This window comes from Microtus oregoni, unplaced genomic scaffold, assembly GCF_018167655.1.
Source record: "Microtus oregoni isolate MIOR12 unplaced genomic scaffold, Mior012 000003F_ref0000135, whole genome shotgun sequence".
Taxonomy (NCBI): Eukaryota; Metazoa; Chordata; class Mammalia; order Rodentia; family Cricetidae; genus Microtus; species Microtus oregoni.
The window spans coordinates 20,956,897-20,973,384 of NW_024543062.1; positions in this window are offsets into that span (position 1 = coordinate 20,956,897).

The following is a 16,488-nucleotide window of genomic DNA, read 5'->3' on the forward strand; positions in this document are numbered from 1 at the left end:
TCGCACTGCCTAACCCTCTTCCAGGGGATCTGACACCCTCACACAGACATACACGCGGACAAAATGCGTGTATGCACATAATATACAAATAAATAAACTATTTTAAAAAGAAAAGAAAATGAAAGCACAGCCTGGGGGAGGAAGGGTCAAGCTCCTCCCAGGTTACAAATCATCCCTGGGAAGCTGCGGCAGAAACTCAGGACTGAATCAGATGCTGGTGGAAACACTGCTCACTGACTCCTGTCCACGCTTGCTTGCTTATACGATCCAGGACCACCTGGCCAGGTGCGGCGCTGACACAGTGAGCTAAGCCCTTCCACATCAATCAAGAAAATGCCCTCTAGTCACGCCCACAGGCCAGTCTTATGGAGACCGTCCTTCAAGTGAGAAGGGCGCGCCCTGCCCCCGGGTGAGTCTAGTTTGTGTCAAATTGACAAATTGACCTAAGCAGCACTGGTGGGAGCCGGGATCAGTGTGTGAAAGCACTTGCTGCGAAAACTGGAAAGCTGAGTTTGAGCCCTGGGACATTCATGGGGAAACAAGCCAACTTCTGCAAGTCGCCTTCTTATCTCCACATGTACACCGTGGTACGTGTTACACAGATACACGTGCACACGCGCATACTCACAAAGGTAAAATAACAATGCTAGGTGGAGGTGGGGCACGACTTTAATCCCAGCACTAAGAAAGCAGAGGGGTGTGGGGATCTCTGTGAGTTCAAGGCCAGCCTGATCTACAAAGTGAGTTCCAGGACAGCCAGGGCTACACAGAGAAACCACATCTCATCAACAAACAAACAAACAGCCGGGCAGTGGTGGCACACTCAGGAGGCAGAGGCAGGTGGATTTCTGTGAGTTCGAGGCCAGCCTGGTCTACAAGAGCTAGTTCCAGGACAGGCTCCAAAGCTACAGAGAAACTCTGTCTCAAAAAATAAAACAAATAAATAATAATATTAAATTAATGTTAATTCAGTAGTAGAGAGCTTGCCTAGTTCGAGGCATTGGGTCACATGGACTACAAAAAAGAAAAAAAGGGAAGGAGAGAGGGAAAACATAAGGATGTATTTACAGAGAGCAAAAGCCTCTCCTCTCCTCATTCCTCACTGGCTACAGACACAAGAAGACCCGGATCCTGAACCCCAGCCAATCCCATTATTGTGAAGCAAAATTCAAGCAGCAGAAAAAATACCAAATGTCTATGGTATTGTCTTTGCTACAGAAATAAGAGGAACAGTTCTATGATTAAACCATATTTGGTGAGTTTTTTGTTTTGTTTGTTTAATGTGGTTTTGGAGGCAGCACTCGGGAAGAAGAGGCAGGTGAATATATGTGAGTTCGAGGCCAGCTTGGCCTACAGAGTGAGTTCCAGAACAGCCAGGGCTACACAGAGAAACCCTGTCTCGAAGAAAAACAAATCAAACCTAACCAATCCCCCCCCCCCCCCCCCCCCCCCCCCCCCCCCCCCCCCCCCCCCCGACACACACACCAAAAAAACAGGCAAACAAACAGGTACAATGTTGGCAGAGCTCCTTTTCTTTTTTTTGGAATATAAGCTTATATCTTGGATCATTGCGCCCCCTGCTGGATATTTCATGGAATTTATTTCCTATCACAAAAAAAAGCACAAGGGTTATTGAACAAAAAAATGTATTCATAAATAATACTCTATAAGGCTGTGTTTGAGCCTCAGCACCAGAGAAAAAGAAATTAATTCATTTTTATCCCAACTAAACATCTATCACTCACAGAAAAATGGACTGCTAGTTTGGGTACTAGGAATTTTTCAAGTTCACCTCAAAAACATTGACTTTCCCATTTTTCTTATTCATTTTTTAAAAATTATTCCAGTTGGTGTACAACATAAAGTGTTTTATTATTATATTTACTTACACATACCCAGTACTTTGCTCAAGAGCGTCCTGTTGGGGAATATCAGCTGAAGATGGTTACAGTTCATGCTGTGGAACTTTTGTTTGATGATGCAGAGAGGTGCCGCATTCTTTTATGTTGCATTTGTTTAACTCTGTGAAGCTGTGTTACTTCGCCTGCCTGAAACACCTGATTGGTCTAATGAAGAGCTGAAGAGCTAGGCAGAAGAAAGGATAAGCGGGGCTGGCAGGCAGAGAGAATAGATAAGAGGAGATATCTGGGAAGAGAAGATCGCGGAGCAACAGAAGGACAGAGGACACCAAGGGCCAACCACCCAGGTACACAGCAGGCCACGGAGTAAGAAGTACAGAAAGGTGTATAGAACAGAGGAAGATGGGTAGACGAGATAACTTAAGAAAACCTGGCTGGAAACAAGTTAAGCTAAGGCTGGGCATTCATAAGTAAGAATAAACTCAGTGTATTTTTGGGGGCCTGGGTGGTGGACCCCCCAAAAAGGCCAAAAGAGTAAAGAAACAACAGCATCCCTCAACCATTCTTTTTTAAAAAGATTTTATTTTCATAATGTGTGTGACCAGTGGTGGTGGCACATGCTTTAAATCCCAGAACTCAGGAGGCAGGGGCAGGCGAATCTCTGTGAGTTCAAAGCCAGCCTGGTCTACAGCGCAAGTAGGACAGCCAAGGCTACACAGAGAAACCCTGCCTCAAAAAAATTTTTTAAAAATTAAGTGTGTGTTTGGGCATTTGTGTGGAGGTGACCACAGAGGCCAGAAACATGTGACTCCTCGGGAACTGGAGTTACACATAGTGGAGAGATGCCAAATGTAGGTGCTAGGAGGAGACCTTGGGCTCTCCTGGTGTCTGAGCCGTCTCTCTGGCATCAATTGTACTTTACATTAGTGTATGTGTGGGGTGCACATGTGTGTAGGGGCGTGTGGAGGCAAGAGGGCAACACTGGGTGTTATTCTTTTTTTCTTTTTCTTTTTTTTTCTTTTTTTTATTTTTTGAGACAGGGTTTTTCCGTAGCTTTTTGGTTCCTGTCCTGGAACTAGCTCTTGTAGACCAGGCTGGCCTCAAACTCACAGAGATCCGCCTGCCTCTGCCTCCCGAGTGCTGGGATTAAAGGCGTGCGCCACCACTGCCTGGATTCTGGGTGTCATTCTTAAAGCCTAATTTTCTGAGACAGGGAGCCTGAAGACTCAACTAGCCCGGCTGGCCAGCGAGCCCCAGGGGTCCTCCTGTGTCCATCTTTTTAGCACCAACAGGTGTGCCAGGAACCTTGGAGTCAAGCTGGAGGTAAGGGCAGTTGTGAGCTAACTCAGGTCCTCTGGAAGAGCCGGAAGAGCTCTTAACTGCTGAGCCATCTCTCCAGCGCCATACTTGACTTGTTAAATGGGTTCTGGGGATCCAAAGGCAAACATGCATGGAAAGCATTACCAAGTGGAGCATATCCCGAGTGCTGGCAGACACCAGGCTGGCCTTCAACTCACAGAAATGCACCTGCCTCCGTCTTTCTAGTGCTAGGATTCAAGGTGTGTGGCACTATGCCCAGCTTGAAGTTCTATTTTTTTAAAATATTTATTTATTTAATATATATATACAACATTCTGCCTCCATGTATGCCCGCATGCCAGAAGAGGGCGCCAGCTCTCATTACAGATGGTTGTGAGCCACCATGTGGGTGCTGGGAATTGAACTCAGGACCTCTGGAAGTGCAGTCAGTGCTCTTAACCATTTAGTCATATCTCCAGCCCCTCAAAGTACTAATTTTAAATGAGCACTTTAAATCAGTAATATGAAATTTTTAGGGTGGCAAGATAGCTCAGTGGGTAAAGGCACTTTTGCCCAACCAAACAAGCCTAAGGACCTGAGTTCAATTCCCAGAACCCACATGGAGGTGGAAGGAGAAAAGGTTCGCACAAAGTCATCCTGACCTCCATATGAATGCCACGGCACACACATTCACAGCCTCACAATAAGAAATAAATCAACCTGCTTCCACCTCCTGAGTTCTGGGGTTAAGGCATGCACCACCACAACCATCCATAAATATAAATTTTAAAATTTTAGTGTAGCTATTTTATTTGTAAATTCCCACAGTTATCCTTGCATTTAACAAATGCATTCTCTCTGGGCCTTTAATCCCAGCCATTTGGGAGGCAGAGGCAGGAGGATATCTGGGAGTTTAAGGCCAGCCTGGTCTACATAGTGAGGCCAGCCTGGTGAGACCCATCTAGAACAAAATAAACAAGCACAGATGTGTTCTGCATCAATAACCATCTGGGAAGAGCAAACCAAACTGTAGGGAGAGACTACTTCATACCCACTAGCCAGGTGACAGGGACACCTACATGTGAAAGACACAGAGAGGGGCTGGAGAGACTGGCTGCTCTTCCAAAGGACCCAAGTTCAATTCTCAGCACCTGCGTAGGAGCTCAGAACAGTGTGTGACTGCAGTGCCAAGAGATCCAGCGCCCTTTCCTGGCCTCAGGCGTCAGGCAAAGTACCCATACTTATTTAAAAAAAATACATTTTTAAAGCAAAGAAAAATGAAATCCCAGGGCTGGAGAGATGGCTCAGTGGTTAAGAGCACTAATTGCTCTTCCAGAGGACCCAGGTTCAATTCTTAGCACCCACATGACAGCTCACAACTGTCTATAACTCCAGTTATAGACATACATGCAAGCAAAATACCAACACACATGAAATAGAAATAAATATTAAAAAAAGAAAAAAGAAAACCCTTACAGCATGTTACTAACACAAATGGAACATGACACAGCCACTTTGGAAAACAATTTGATTTTTTTTGTTGTTGTTTTTTTGTTTTTCGAGACAGGGTTTCGCTGTAGCTTTGGAGTCTGTCCTGGAACTCCCTTTGTAGACCAGGCTGGCCTCGAACTCACAGAGATCTGCCTGCCTCTGCCTCCCGAGTGCTGGGATTAAAGGTGTGCGCCACCACCGCCCGGCCAATTTGATTTTTTTAAGACAGGTTTTCTCTGTATCTTTAGAGCCTGTCCTGGCACTCGTTCTGTAGATCAGGCTGGCCTCAAACTCACAGAGATCCGCCTGCCTCTGCCTCCTGAGTGCTGGGATTAAACACATGGGCCACCACCACCACCTGGCCCAATTTGACAAATTTAACTATATGACACATAAATTCTGTTTCTAGCTGGAGGTATTGTTAGTAAGGAGAATTAACACGTATGTCCCCATGAAGACTTGTGTACATTATAAGAGCATCTTTCATGATAGCCAGACAGAGGAAACAACCATGGGATACAGGAATGGCTCAGCAGTTAAAAGCACTTGCCACTCGTGAAAGGACCTGAGTTTGGGTCCCAGCACCCAAGTCAGAAGGCTCACAGCTGCCTGTAACTGCAGCTCCAGGGGGTCCAACATCCTCTTCTGCCCTCTGGGAGCACCCACTTTTATGTGCACATACCTATACACAGACACAAACACGTAAATAATCTTTTTTAAAAGAAATAATTAAATGTCCACCACCTTATGAAATGAATAAAATGTGACATAAAATACAATGGAATGTTATTCAGCCCTAAAATGGAAGGGTGTGCCATAATACCACCCCATGGGAAAGCTCGACAGTGTCGCCCGTAATTGCGTCAGGCTGTGTGCCAGCACCGCTGCCCCGCTGATCTCCCTATGCAGCCCAAGCGTTTTCCTCAGGCTTGAGTCTTTCTCAGGTTTATTTTTATTTATGTGAGGGAAGACTGTACATCACATGTATGTAGGTGCCCTCAAAAGGTGTTGGGTCCCCTGGAGCTGAAGTTCCAGGCAGTTGTGAGCTGCCCCATATGGGTTCTGGAAATGCATGAGCTTTTAACCACTGAGCCGTCTCTCCGGTCTGCCTGCTTGAGGCTTGCAAGCGCTGGGATTATAGGCATGCACCACGACACCTGGCTTCCATGTTCCTTTCCCAAGCAGTATTCGGCATCCTCACTGCTCTATGACAGCAGTGCTCTGCCATGGCGGCTCCCAACAAACAGTAGGTGGTTTCCAGTTAAGGATTTAAAGAAGAGCGCTGCAGTGAACACGTTCCTCCCTTCCTCCTGGTCCCTAATAGGATACACGCTTTTCCCCGTTTCCAACCTTTTGACACTAAACTGTCTGTCATGGTGATTTACTCTCCCCAGAGGACACAAGCCTTCTGCTTTCTCTAATTACCTTTCGAAAGCACATTACATTTGGTTAATGTTAAAAAAATCCAAGTGTGTTTTCCTGAAAGCCAGACAGCTGGCTAATTTGCCCTGCGCAGAGAAGTACCACTTGCCAGAAGAAAGCACTTGAAAGACTTGAGCGAGCTCAGGCCTCTTAGCTCCCCCCGTGTTTGACAACAGGGCAAACACCAGCACGGGTACATTTTCCACACACCTTCATCTGAACAGCTGCTAGCTGTTTACAGATGCTCACAAACACTACTTCACTTAATCCTTGCGGCAGCCCCAAGAGCTCAGCCTGATGGCTGTGTCGTTTCAGGATGATGAAATGGAGTATCAGAGCATGGCAGCTGTCCAGGGGCTGCCCAGGTTTGCTGCCATGCAACCACACGGCTTGTGTTTTCCTTTTGTCTTTTTTTTTTTTTTCTGTCCGGGTTGTAGGTTATTTCTCTTTATCACACCATAGCTAGGAACCTGAGATACAATCTTCCCACACAGGGAATTCTTTCTCTCCATCTCTCCTTTTTTTGTTTTTGAGACAGGCTCATGTGGATGCCTGTGGAAGCCAGAAGAGGGCACTGGATCTCCTGAAACAGGATTTTTGTTTTGTTTTTTTCAAGACAAGGTTTCTCTGTAGCTTTGGAGCCTGTCCTGGAACTAGCTCTTGTGGACCAGGTTGGCCTCGAACTCACAGAGACCCACCTGCTTCTGCCTCCCGAGTGCTGAGATTAAAGGCGGCCCCTAAAACAGGAGTTGCAGGCAGTTGTGAACAGTCTGATGTGGGTACTGGGAACAAATCCCAGAACCTCTGAAGAGCAGGAAGTGCTGTAACTGCTCGGCTGTCTCTCCGGCCAGCCCCTGACTTAGGTATGTTTTGTTATGATCTGAATGTGTCCCTGAACACTGGAAAACTCTTCAGCCCTCAGGGTGGTGGTGGCAGAATATGGACAGCCTTTTGGGAGATGAGAAACAACATCGACTACATAATTTGTGAGGCCCAGGGCAAAATGGCAGTGACCAACTACACGGAGAAGTCCATGAAACCAGCCTGCTCAGCACATTCTACTAAATAGTGGGTTGACGGGGCTGGAGAGACGGCTCAGCGATTAAGAGCATTTCCTGCTCTTCCAAAGGTCCTGAGTTCAATTCCCAGCAACCACATGGTGGAATTCCCAGCAACCACATGGTGGCTCACAACCATCTGTAATGAGGCCTGGTGCCCTCTTCTGGCCTTCAGGCATACACACAGACAGAATATTGTATAAATAATAAATATTTTTTTTAAAAAAAGGGGCTGGAGAGATGGCTCAGTAGTTTAGAGCACTGGCTGCTCTTCCAAAGGTCCTGAGTTCAATTCCCCCCACCACAAGGTGGCTCACAACCATCTGTAATGAGGTCTGGCGCCCTCCTCTGGCATGTGGGCATACACGGAGGCAGAATGTTGTATACATAATAAATAAATAAACCTTTTAAAAAAATAGTGGATTGACATGTTTTAAGAGTTTCCTATTTAATTATTTTTCTGTGCTCCTTTTGAAGTACTTAAAAAGTTTGTTCTCTTGGCCTAGTACTTTTCTAAACCCCTTTCTCAAAGGGGAAATAACTAGACAGATGAGGGCTACACAAACAAGATCTTTGCTCCACAGAATGCCTTCCTCAGAGCGCTCAGGAAGCCCTAACTTTCCAGATTTCTAGAACGTTGACTAGGACTGACTCATAAGGTTCATGGGCCCAAGAACGTATCAGTTCAAGACTTTCCTAGGGGATGTGGAGAAGTGGCTCAGTGGGTAAGAGGATTTGCCATGCTGGGTGGTGGTGGCACACACCTTTAATCCCAGCACTCGGGAGACAGGCAAATGGATCCCTGTGAGTCTGAGGCTGGCCTGATCTACAAGAGCTAGTTCCAGGACAGGCTCCAAAGCTACAGAGAAGTCCTCTCTTAAAAAAAAAGAAAAAAAAAAAGAGGATTTGTCATCACCAAGCCTGCGGCTCTGAGTTCAAATCCTGTGACTCACGTGGTAGGAGAGAGGCAGCTCTGGCAAATTGTCTTTTGACCTCCATGTTCACACCATGGCACGGGGACCACATACACAGATAAGTAAATGTAAAAATGTAAACAAACTTTCTTAGTTTTTACCAACTTCTCACTTTTTATTTTATTTTATGTTTTTCGAGACAGGGTTTCACTGTAGTTTTAGAGCCTGTCCTGGAGCTAGCTCGTGTAGACCAGGCTGGCCTCGAACTCACAGAGATCCACCCACCTCTGCCTCCCGAGTGATGGGATTAAAGGCATGCACCACCACCGCCCAGCTTCTCACTTTTTAAAAGTCAACTCTCTGCTTCATCCCCTACCACCACTGAATATTCGAGCACACATGGTCTCTGACCCTTCCCTTTGGTCCAAACATTCTCTTCCTGACACCTAGGCCTCCTCTCCCCACTATTGGACACAAGTCTGCGCTATTTGCTATTCAGAGGCGTCAAGCTGGCGGACGTCAGCACAATGTCCCCAGTCCTTTACGCTCTCATACCTACTACCTCCAATCCCATGCCTACATCTGAACCTGATGGCCTTTTCCATGGCCCCTTTAAGAAGAGGGGCTGAGTTACAGACAGTCATAGTGTCCCGGCTTTCAGTACCTTCAGGACACAAACTCACACGTGAATCCATATACTTCTATGTATGTGGGACATAGTGAGTTTCCTGCTTTGAGACATGACCTCATGTAACAAAGACTGGCCTCTTAGCTCCCTGTGTAGCTAAGGAAGATTTTTGTTTTGTTTTTCGAGACAGGGTTTCTCTGTAGCTTTTGGTTCCTGTCCTGGAACTAGCTCTTGTAGACCAGGCTGGCTGGCCTCGAACTCACAGAGATCCGCCTGCCTCTGCCTCCCGAGTGCTGGGATTAAAGGCGAGCGCCACCACCGCCTAGCTGTTAAGGAGGGTTTTGAACTCCTGAGTGATCTTCTTGCCTCTACCGGCCACGTGCAATTAATTACTTACTGGCCAGAGCTGTCATGCTTGGTGCCTAAAATATTTCTTGAGCCTTCAAGTCTTCTAAAAATGTTAAGGAATCTTTGGGGTAAATAAAAAACTAAGTTTCCAGTGAGGAAGCAGGAAAGATGGTTCAGCGGTTAAGAGCACTGCCTGCTCTTCCGGAGGACGGAGGTTCAATTCCCAGCACCCACATGGCAGGCAGCTCCGTAACTCCACAGCTGTCTGTAACTCCAGCTCCAGGGGACCGGACACCCATGGCAAAACACCAATGCACGTAAAATAAAAATAAGTTAATTTTAAAAAAGGTTTTAAAAAGTTTCCTGGGTGAAGTTGAAGCGAAGCAGGATATGAGTTCGAGATCTGCCAGAACTAATTAAACTATTTCCACAAAAAGAAGGTGAAAGAATAAACTTCCTTCACGTAGACAACGGTAACTTTGAGAAACCTTTTAAAATCGGAAACTATTTTGTGTCTGTACTCCGGTCTTCACGTGACTTGGAAGGGGTCCGGACGCGTGGGCGGAGCCGTCAACCGTTGCCGCGCTTCCTGCCCCGCCCTCCGCAGGTTCCGAGTCAAAACGCGATTCCACCCCTCCCCCCACTTCCGCTAGGGGCATCCAGAGCGCAGGCGCAAGACCCGGCCGCCTGTCTGCGGCTTCCCAGGCCCGTGAGGGTGACTGCGCATGTGCGCAGAGGTTAGGCCCAGTAATTGCGCGGGACCAGGTGGGTCTCGGGAACTCACGCGACTGACTCCGCCTACGGGTTTCTCCGTGCGCAGGCGCACTGAGAGGAGGCGCGTGGTGACGGGGGAAGCGAGCTCTACGCATGCTCACTTAAAACGAGTACGAAGTTTATGATGTCAGCCACACAATCGGTCTGATTTGTGTGAATCGCTTACACCGCAACCCCGCTTTTAAAGAGCTAGACTCTAGTTCTACATAATTGTGGTTTTTGATTTATAATTTTATTTTATTGTGATAAAAACTAAATTCATACGTTTTTATGTGTAAAAATTTTAAGTTCACATTATAGTATGGCTGGCTAAGTACAAGCAAATGTTTTGTTTAATATTTATTTTTATTTTATGTGTATGGGTGTTTTGTCTGCATTTATTATAGACCACGTGTGTTCCTTGTGCCCGAGGAGGCTGCAGGAGAGCATCAGATCCCCTGGGATTGGAGTGGATGCCAGAAACAGAACCCAGGACCGCTCGAAGAGCAGCCCTCGACCACAGACATCCTAAGCCTTTGCCTTTTGTCTTCTGAGACAGTTTCCCTCTGTAGGCCAGGCTGGCCTTGAATTTATAATACTCTTGCTTCAGTTTCCCAAGTGCTGGAATTAACACCAAAACTGGCTTCAAACATGCTTTTTGAAATTAAGTATTTAGGTCGGGCAATGGTGGCTCATGTCTTTAATTCCAACATTCAGGCGGCAGAGACAGAGGCAGGCAGATCTGAGTTCGAGTCCAGCCTGGTCTACAGGGTGAGTTTCAGGACAGCCAGGGCTGCAATAGAGAAACCCTGTTTCAAACACACACACACACACACACACACACACACACACACACACACACACACACACAAAATAAAATAAAATAAAATAAAAACACCAAAAGCTCCAAAGCAACAGAGAAACCCTGTCTCGAAAAAACAAAAAAGAGGCCGGGCCTGGTCTACAAGAGCTAGTTCCAGGACAGGAACCAAAGCTACAGAGAAACACTGTCTCGAAAAACAAAAAACAAAAAACAAAAAAAAAAAGCAATTTAAACTGGGCAGTGGTGGTACACGCCTTTAATTCCAGTATTTGGGAGGCAGAAGCAGGAGGATCTCAGTGATTTGAGGCCAGCCTGGTCTACCAAGCAAGTTCCAGGATAGTAAAGACTGTTACATAGAGAAACACTGTCTCAAAAAACCAAAACAAACAAACAAACTGAATTTAAAGCCCCAATGTGGGGGCAAATGACTGTAATCCCAGCACTCTGGAAGCAGAGGCAGGCAGAACTCTATGAGTTCAAGACCAGCCTGGTCTACAGAGCAAGTTCCAGGACAACCAAGGCTGCACAGAGAAACCCTGTCTCAAAAAACAAACAACCCCCCTAATTTAAAATATATGTGTTTTAAAAAATGTCTTCCCACACCCAACTACACTCTTTTTTTGAATGTAGTTCTATAAAATGCCAATTAAAATGACGTTCTCGGTGGTCTTTCCAAGGACAAGGGGTTTGGCACTAAATCTTGGCAGCTTTACTTTCTTGCCCCCCACCCCAGACAGGGTTTCTCTGTGTAGCCTTGACTCTTCTGGAAGTGTGCCACCACTGCCCAGTTCTTGCTCTCTTTTCTAGAAATGTTACTTTCACCAGTGAACCTAAGGGATTGCTGGGTTTTAACCTGCAGACAACACCCACCAGTCTCATAGGATTGTCAGAAGTAATCTTTTTTTTAACTGTGTATGTGTGCATATGATTACAGCACCGTCAGAGGCCAGAGACATCAGAAACCCTGGAGCTGGAGTTACAGGCAGTTGTAAGCCACTTGAACCCGGGTCCTCTGCAAGAACAGTATGTTCTCTTAAACACTGAGCCATCTCTCCAGCCCAAGAAGTAAGTTTTTAAAATATGTAAGTACAAAGTATTATGCCTTCTTCAAATCACATGTTGAATAAATAGTAGTCGATTAATGGCATTCTTCATTCATGAGACAGCAGTACGGTTCCAGCCACAGAGTTCCAGAAAGTTCCTCAGAAGGATTTACCTAATTGCAAGGATGGCCAGGTGTGTGTAATGGTCTCTTAGACCATAGGGCAGCCAATATTATGGCCCATTCTTTTTGCATACTTTCCCTTGTCTAGACAGTATCTAATAGTATGGTAGAGTTATTTTAATTTTCATTTCTTTAATTGCTAGTAAGACCATGCATTTTTTCCCTTGGGATAATTTATTAGTTTTGTTGCGTTGCCTGACAACTATTTTTGAACACTGTAATTTCCGCTGGCTTATCCCTGTAGACATTATGTTTGGCTTTGACAGATCATTTTGTTGCCTTTTTTAAAAAAAGAATGTTGGAGAGGCCAGGCACAGCGGCGCCTGCCTCTAATCCCAGCGCATTGAAGATACAGTCAAGAGGAGCCGGGAGTTCAAATTCAGCCCTGTTATAGATAGGGAGTTCAAGGCCAGCCTGGGCTACACTAAGACCCGTCTGTAGAAACAGAGAGAGACAGGCAGACAAACGGACAAAAAAAGGGATGGAGGCCAGCAGACAACGCCCATCCCAAAAGCCGTTCTGCACAGCAGAACTTTCTAGGGTCAGGAAGTGTTGTGAGCCTGTCTGTAGAGCCAGCACCATGAGCCTGAAAACAAAGAGTCAAGGAGGGGAATCTGCAAACTTCCCAGAAGGTAGTCCAGTCCACATAGCTAAAAAGGAACTAAGAAATGGACTCCTGACACTGTCCCTGAAGAAGAAAGTCCCAAAGGGAGTTGGTTTTCACCAGAGGCAATACACTAAAGGGCATGTTGGCAGACACCCGTAATCCAAACACTTGGGAGGTGGAGACAGGAAGATCAGAGCTTAAAATCATACTCAACTGTAAAACAAGTTTGAGTCTAATATGGGCTACAGGAGACCTTGTCAAAAAACAAAAACAAACAAACAAACAAAAAAAACCCACTCAGTTTTACACTTCAGTAGAATGAAATCCAGGGGTTGAACATGTATGTACTTAGTATGCCCAAGGTCCTGAATTCCATCCTTAACACTAAAAGAGAAAAACTTACAGGGGATGGTAGCATACACTTCTAAACCTAGCATTCAAGAAGCTGAGGCAGGAGGATCACGAGTTCCAGGTCAGGTTAGGTTACAAAGTGAGTATCTCAAAACACAAAACCAAGACTGCATTGATTTTTGTGTTTATTTGTTTTTGTTTTCTGTTTTTTCGAGACAAAAATTGGCCTGTGACTTACTCTAAACTCCCGAGAGCCCCTAGAGGGCGCTCCTTCCGCATGGAAGACTTGATAAACAGGTTTAGTGAGATATATTCATACAAATCATATCTCATAAAATTCACTCATTTAAGGTTCATAGTTGTCTTAAGTCTTCTCACAGAGTAGTGAAGCCATCACCACAGTCAGTTTTAGGACAACTGTATCACCCCCAAAAGAGAAACCCCAATAAACCTATCCTGTCGTCAGAGCCCGGGAGCTGGCAATAGAAGGCTCAGAAATCCAAGGTCATGCTCAGCTGCACAGAGAATGTGAGGCCGGTGCAGGGCGCAGGCTTTTAATTCCAGCTCTCAGACGGCCAGATGTAGGCTGGTCTTGTGAGACCGAGGCTAGCCTGGTCTACATGACAAGTTCCAGGCCCTCTAGGGCTGCACAGTGAGACTCTGTCTAAACAAAGCAAACAACTTGTATTCGTTAGGTGTTACTCCCTGGCACCCACTAATCTACTGTCTGTGCGGAGGGACTGGCCTACTGTGGATGCTTCAGCTGAACGGGATGGTATAATTAGTGTCCGGCAGCTTCCCTCAGCTCCGTGTTTGCAGGTTTCATCCATGTTGCAGCATGTGTCAATGACTTCGTTCTTTTTATCGTCAATAATATTCTATTGTACAGACAGACTGTATTTTGTTTATCCATTCAGCCATTGATGGATACCTGGGCTGTTTCCATCTTCTGTCCATTGTATTCAATGAGACTCGCTGGTCCAGACAGGTCGGTCCTTCCTAGTAGTTCTGGGAAGGGTGAGACCTAGGTTGTTCTGATCCAGGAAGCCGCACTCCCAATTTCATTTTAGGTCGCGCTCTTGGTACGAATGGCACTCACTGAATCTGGACAGTTCTCCATGAGGTCTTGGGTTTCTTTGCGAGGGCATAGCATCCAGCCTTAAGTCAAAGCTTTGGAGCTGGTTAATGTCTGCAGGACCACACCTCCCCAAGGAAACATTTGTATGTGGTGTGTGTGGGAACCTCTCTCACCCACATTACAACACCTTCCCTCGAACTGTAATGAAATCCTTAAGGAGAGTCTGCTCAGATGCCAACCTTGCAGATCTGACAGCTGATTGTTATGAAAGTATCTGAGGTCTGGAGAGATGGCTTCTTTCATAGGGCTCAGGTTTGGTTCCTAGCACCAATATAGAGGTTTACAACCAGGTATAACTGTTCCAGGGTATCTGGCTCCCTCTTCTGGCCTCTGCAGGCAGCGGCATTTTACATATGCAGGCAAAGCACTCAAACACATAAAAAAGATTTTTTAAAAAATTTATTTATTTATTATGCATACAATATTCTGTCTGTGTGTATGTCTGCAGGCCAGAAGAGGGCACCAGACCTCATTACAGATGGTTGTGAGGCACCATGTGGTTGCTGGGAATTGAACTCAGGACCTTTGGAAGAACAGGTAATGCTCTTAACCACTGAGCCATCTCTCCAGCCCAATAAAAGATTTTTTTAAAAAAATCTTTTTTCTTTTTTGTTGGGGGGGTTTGATTTTTTCTTATTTATTTATTTATTTATTTTCTTTGGTTTTTCGAGACAGGGTTTCTCTGTGGCTTTGGAGCCTGTCCTGGAACTAGCTCTGTAGACCAGGCTGGTCTCCTCACAGAGATCCGCCTGCCTCCCGAGTGCTGGGATTAAAGGTGTGTGCCACCATCACCCGGCTAAAAAAAATCTTTAACAACAAAAGGGCATTTGAGATAGACACTCCCAAGAGTGATATACTCACTGGCCAGTCCAAGGGACCTACTTATGGACTTGTGAAAAATGCTGCCAGGACTGGGGAGATGGCTCACTAGTTAAGAGCTCCGGGTGTTCTTCCAGAGGACCAGGGTTCCATTCCTAGTACCCACATGATGGCTCACAACTGTCTGTAACTCCAGTTCCAGGGGATCTGACACCGTCTTCTGGCTTCTACAGACACTATACTCACATGGTACACAGACACACATGCAGGGAAAACAAATCTTTAAGAAATGCCCATTGGAAAAAAATAAAAAAAAAAAAAAGAAATGCCCATTGGGGACTGGAGAGATGGCTCAGCGGCTAAGAGCACTGGTTGTTCTTCCAGGGGACCCGGGTTCAATTCCCAACACCCACATGACAGCTAACAACTGTCTATAACTCCAGTTTCTGAGGATCTGATACCTTCACACCAGTCCATATAAAAATAAAGTTAAATAAATTAATAAAAAAAAAAAGAAATGCCCATTGGATTCTGACCCCATAGAGAGAACAATATCATATGCTAATAACCTGCCCTTATAGGCCAGATTGTAATACCGATAAACCATATACCAGATCTTTCTTTGAGAGGCAGACCTGGTTTCCTCTGCATTATATTAAAAATTGTAAAAAAGAAGAAAAAAGAAAGAAAGAAAAAAGCCGGGTGGTGTTGGCTATTGCCTTTAATCCCAGCACTCAGGAGGCAGAAGCAAGAGGATCTCTGTGAGTTCAAGGCCAGCCTGCTGTACAGGGCGAGTTCCAGGACAGTTAGGGCTACACAGAGAAACCCTGTCTGGAAAACAACTGAAACAAAAAGCTGTGAAGGTACAGCTCGCTCACAGCGGGGACCTGGGAGGCAGCTCGCTGGGTTGCAGTCTGACCGAGAGAGGGTGAGCGCCTACACCTGAAGGTGCTACTCAGCAGGTGGCAAGGAGGCTCGGGACAGGGCTAGCGGCCAAAGGACAGTTTGTCCCAGGGTAAAGGCTGGCTGCAGCTGCTGGCTGGATGCCTAAGGAGAAGCAGTGTCAGCCAAGGCAGATTCTAGAGCCTAGCTGGGTCAACTGAGTATATAAGATAGGAATTTGGAAGCAGATAATCCCTGTAAGGAATTAAAATTGCAGAGACATAGGGAGTGGCTCATTTTCACCAAGAGCGTAGGCTGAAGGTGGAATGAGAAAGATGAAGATCAGACTTGGTGGCGCACGCCTATGATCCCAGCACTTGGAGGCAGAGGCAGGGGGATCTCGTGAGTTCACACAATAAAAACCTACAAAACTTCCTCTGTTTTCAGATCAGGCAGAATGGCCCCAGGGTTGAGTGCAGAAAGGGGGAGTAGCAGTGAATGTCACAGCTATGTTTTCCTGTGTCTTTGAGATTTTGTGTGTCCCTCCATGTGTCCCTCCGCCTGTATGTCCCTCCCACCGTGTGTGACCCAGGGGTCTAATTCAGATCACCAGGCTTGGTGCCTTCCTCCACTGAGCCATTTCAATGGACTCCCTTTCTTTCTTTTTAAGTTTGAGGATTTTATTGCTGTTTGTTTATTTTCTCACAAGAGAAAAGTAAAGATGAGAACCAAGTGTAGTTGTGCATGACTCTAATACCAACATTGAAAGGCAGAGGCAGGCAGATCTTTCCGAGGCCAGTCTAGTCAAGTAGACTAGTGAGTTTTGGGACAGCCAGAGCTATTCAGTGAGACCCTATCTCGGAAAAAGAAA